Source organism: Triticum aestivum, chromosome 6B, assembly GCF_018294505.1.
Source record: "Triticum aestivum cultivar Chinese Spring chromosome 6B, IWGSC CS RefSeq v2.1, whole genome shotgun sequence".
NCBI lineage: Eukaryota > Viridiplantae > Streptophyta > Magnoliopsida > Poales > Poaceae > Triticum > Triticum aestivum.
Genome location: NC_057810.1, coordinates 500,505,179 through 500,510,426, shown reverse-complemented (window position 1 = coordinate 500,510,426; position 5,248 = coordinate 500,505,179).

Here is a 5,248-nt window from a genome sequence, read left to right as displayed (position 1 = left end):
TTCATAAGATGATGTGTAATTCCTATGACTTTCTTGACATAAAGAGGGTAATACTTCAGGGTAGAACAGAACAAAAACTGGATTAGTATTTGATCTGCGGAGTATGACTACTTTGACCCAATCCTAGATATGGATGAGGTACTGGAGTTCATTTCTCCTAGTCATTCTAGGATAGAATGGCTTGACGGACCACAAGGGTAATAGGCATCGATGAACGAGTGCACACATACTCTTGACTATCAATTGATAGACGAAGGTCAGAAGACAACTAAGGAGGGACAACTCGAAAGAACATACAATTTACTGAGTTGTCGATGCATGGATTTGCATGTCGAACGAGTTCAACATATTTCTTCCGGATAACCCATGCAGAAGGGTAGAACTGGCAGAGTAGCAGCATAGAATCGAGAACTCGTCAAGAGCACTTTGGTTGTGATCTTTCGGTTCGACAAGGAACTACTTCCATAAGTAGTTCATGGTATTTGGAAGAACGATATACCACGGACCTCGAGGACTAATGCAAAGGTTACTAATAACCTAAAGGAACTAGCAACACTATCAACATGAGGTAAGTAGGGTGAATCTTGGTTCGAAAACCCAGGAATAGAATACCTACTACTAAGTGGCATCACGAGATGCTCTCGAGAATGATGGCCAGAATCATCACACTGGGACACAGAACATGGCTAGATTACTAGGTGATACTCTAGACATCTAGGGTCATAATAATAGCTCCAACATATAAGTTGAGGCAATAGAGTACCTCAACTCACCGTTTAGTATGGTTAACCTGGCCAGAAAGGACATTGAAACAGAGGGAAGGATTTTGCAATTGCATCAGATTATTTAGAAACCTGGGATGACTCGGACAGCATAACGGCTGTAAATGCTCAAAAGATTGGAGACATGCTACAAAAATGGTGGCATAGCCACTCAGAAGCACAATATCAAGGTTTCAAGATCAACAGTTAACATACAAAAGATAGTAGGAACTGAACTCAAGCTTAGAACCATCAATCCTATAGGTCTACGGATTAGTAACACGTGATCCTGATAGAAAGAGGAGAAAGCATAGTTTCTTAACCCCGTAGGTAAGTTAAGATGACTCAGATCAGAGGGCATAAGGTAAAGGAGTAAAAAGAGCCTTACGTTCCATCCCACAATCAATTCCCTTATATAACTAAAGCATTTCTAGACTCAACTTCGACCAGTTTGGCTTGGTAATGCAGGCAGTCAGGCTCTGATACCAAAGCTATCAGGACCCCGACTCAATGCCACACCTATCTAGCATGTAACACATCATATCACTTTCCGGCCTCACGCACGGTATTCCCACGGGTGCCACCTTACCTGGCCGGGGACCGTTTGCGCCTTTTGGCTCACGTATATGATAGTGCCGCTAGCATCCATATGACAAAGAACCCAGGCTGACATGGCTAGTCGTGAACCCAAAGTGGCACTAACTTACAGGGACAGGCATACATGACCCAACAACGAACGTGTCGGTCATCAGTGAGTGAATCCAGGCTGTAGCACTGGGCTAGCAGGACTCCGGTGAACCGGGATGTAGCGGGCTAACAGGACTCCGAAATTCATCACGTGACATTTCCCCGAGGGGACAGACACAAGAACGAAGAAGGACACATGCCGGCCAGCCTAAGTGTTCCGGAGCAGTAGCAAGCTACCATGGCTCAGTGGAAACACTAGGAGACATTTCCCGGTAAGACAGGCTACTAAGGATAAACAACTAGATAGTCAGATCCCACACATACCAAGCATTTCAATAACATACACACAATATGCTCGATATGTGCAAATACAACATGGCATCACAACATGACTCTACAACTCAAGCATTTTATTCAATAGGCTCCGAGGAGCGAGATTTACAATCATGGGTCTCATGACCCAACATTCAGAGCAAACAAGTCAACCACAAGCGGAAGCTTAACATGTCTGAGTACAGACATCTACAAAAGAAAAAGGCTGAGAAGCCTGACTGTCTATCAGATCCTGCCGAGGGCACAAGATCATAGCTGAGGTAACAAGCTAAACATCGAAGTCCACGCGGTACTACTAGCGAGACTAAAGTCTCTCTGCAAAAACATAAATTAAGCAACGTGAGTACAAATGTACCCAGCAAGACTTACATCAGATATAACTACATATGCATCATTATCAACAAGGGGATGGTGGGGTTTAACTGCAGCAAGCCAGCTTTGACTCGGTGGCTATCCTGAACTACGACTGCAAGTAACTCTTTTGAGGTGGCGCACACGAGTCCACATATTCACCATATCAATACACCACTATGGATCCGCTCCCGTCTCCCTACGAGAACGCTATCCATAGCACTCACGCTTATTCTTGCGCGTTTTAGAGTATCCACTTTCACTTGTCTATGAACTGTACAGGCAACCCAGAAGTCCTTTTCTGCGGACACGGCTATTCGAATAGATCATATTAACCCTGCAGGGGTGTACTTCTTCACACATGCTCTCACCACTTACCGCCATGTACACGTCATGTATCTCGGCAACCTTCAAGCGGAAGCCTGGCGAGGGTGTCGGCCACGACCTGACTAACCACACAAGTCTCTCATCCAGGTTTATCTCCTACTCGGGTTCCATCCGCAAGGAGATCCGGCCGGGGTGTCGCTCACGACCCCGAACGATGTGAGCAGGGTTCCCAAGCCCACCTCGACGGGTGGATCTACGCTTGGTACACCGTGCCATGGTGCCTAGTCTGTCCCAAGCCCACCTGTACCGGGTGCCACTTGGTAGACTACTAACACTACCTACAAACACCAGAAACTAGTTGCAACTCCTGGACAGAGATCAAGTTGATTAATAAGCCGAGAGGGGCCGAGTTATCGGAACCCAATGTGTGGTAGTAGCTGTTCATGGATCACAAACACAGAACTCACTTCTTGAGGACGGTTTCAATGAGACAACCCACCATGTACCCCTACATGGCCTCTCATCGCTACCTTTACCAAATCGTGTTCACACACTTAGCACTCAACAGTAGGACATGTTCACCACATTCCAATTCATCCCCGATGAATCAGACCTGACACAACTCTAAGCAATAGCAGGCATGACAAACAAGCATGAATGAGTAGGCACATCAGGGCTCAAACAACTCCTACTCATGCTAGTGGGTTTCATCTTTTTACTGTGGCAATGACAGGTCATGCAGAGGATAAAGGGGTTCAACTACCGCAGCAAATAACAGTTGTATCGTTGTTGTCCTAATGCAGTAAAATAGAGCAGGAGCGAGAGAGTGGGATTGTATCGGAATGAACAAGGGGGTTTTGCTCGCCTGGCACTTCTGAAGATAGTATAGTTCTTCATCGGTGTCATTGATCACATCGTCGGAACCACATCTATCGAGAGGGGACAAATACCGACAAACAAGGAACAAACACAATCAATGCAATGCACAATATGATGCATGATCATGACATGGCAAAATGAATGTGTTTTGGGCTAATGCAAGCTAGAAAAGATTGGAATGAGTCCATTTGAACCAAAGATTCAAATGCAAACCCATTTTATGAAGTCATAAAGGTGCATTAACTTGTTTCATCTAAACATCAAGGTTAGGTTGCTCTGACATGCATGAAAATGATGCAGATGGATAGATTGGATTTTTCTGATCATTTTTCATATATAATTTATTTAATTTGGAGTTACGGTTGAATTTCTATGAATTTTAGAAGTTTTGGATATTTTCTGGAATTTCCTGTAAAAGAATAAATCCAGAAAATGAATTATTGCGTCAGCAGTGCGTCAGGGTGACATCAGTGGTCAACGAGGCTGGTTCAGGTCAAACCTGACCAGTGGGGCCTACTGGTCAGTGACTAGGGCTGGTTAGTGCCGCTGACATGTGGGCCTAGTCAACGACCACGTCAGCAAGTCAACCCTGACGCGTGGGTCCCGCTGGGTTATAAACTAATCTAAACAGAAAAATAAATCCAGAGTTAAATTAGGTGCGGGGCCCAGCTGTCGGTGTCACTGGAGGGGTTAGTTAGTGGGTCATTAGCCACTAATGATGCCCACGTCAGCCCGCCGGCGTTTAGCCACCGGTGACACAAACAGCGGCGGAGACGCGTCGGGTTCGCGCTACAGGGCACCGTTTAGGGCGTGGTTGGGTTCTACGGCGACCTGGAAGTGCACCGCAACCAGTGGTGCACGCGGTTGGGCCTGGGGTGGCCGGAATTGTCGCCGGCGTCGACCTTGGCGGTCGCCGGAGCTCGGGTGAGCTCAGGGTCGATGCTACGGTGGTCGGGGAGGCTCGTGCGGGGCACCTATGTGCTCTACGTGGCGCGGGAAGGGAGTTGAGCACGACGGCCGGACCGCTAGGTGGCCGGAGGCTCGTCGACAGCGGTCACATGCGGCGGCGCGTGCGGGCGAGCAAGGTGCGGCGGCTACAGCGCACGAGAGCGAGAACGGAGAGGGGGAAAAGGTTCGGTGGCTCACGGCGGTTGCAGCAGACGTCGAAGCGGGCTCGGGGAAGGCCGGATGGTGACGAGTCGACGATGGGGATCCGCGGCGGCCGACAATGAAGAAGAGGTCGGTGACGGCATTTTGAGGCGTCCAGCGTCGAGTGAGGCGACGGGGAGGACAAGGGCGTCGAGGCAGAGTCCATGGACACGTCGGCGAGGCGAGGGAGGGCATGTGGCCGCGGTGGTTCTAGTCGGTGGCGACGGCTACGCTCGGTGAGAGGGGGAACGACGAGGGAGAGAGGCAGGGGGCGAATGAGGTGTCCACGGGGTCGGAGCGGCGACGTGGAGATCACCCAGGTGTCCAGGGGCGCGGGCGGCAAGCAGGTGGCACCATGGCGAGCTCACGCTCGTTGGCGTCACCTCTGTGCCTGCCTGGCAAGGATGAAGCAGCTGGCTGGCATGGGCCAGCACAGTGCTGGGCCTGCCAGGTGGGCTGCGGACAGGTAAGTGGCCCAGGTAAAAATCTCTCTCTCTCTTTTATTTATTGTTTCTGTTTTCTATTATTTCTGTATCTGTTGGGCTTTATTAAAAATATCTAGGCACTTCCAAAAATCATGAAACTAATCATGGCTACTGTTTAGAATATATCCAACAGTAAACATTTTAGTTTATGATTATTTGAGCATTTAAAATATTTTATAGTATTTAAATGCCCAAAATCAAAGACAATATGATTTAATTCAAAAATCCAGAAATGACCTAGAAATATGTTCATCATTTTTGGCAGAGGTTTTTACC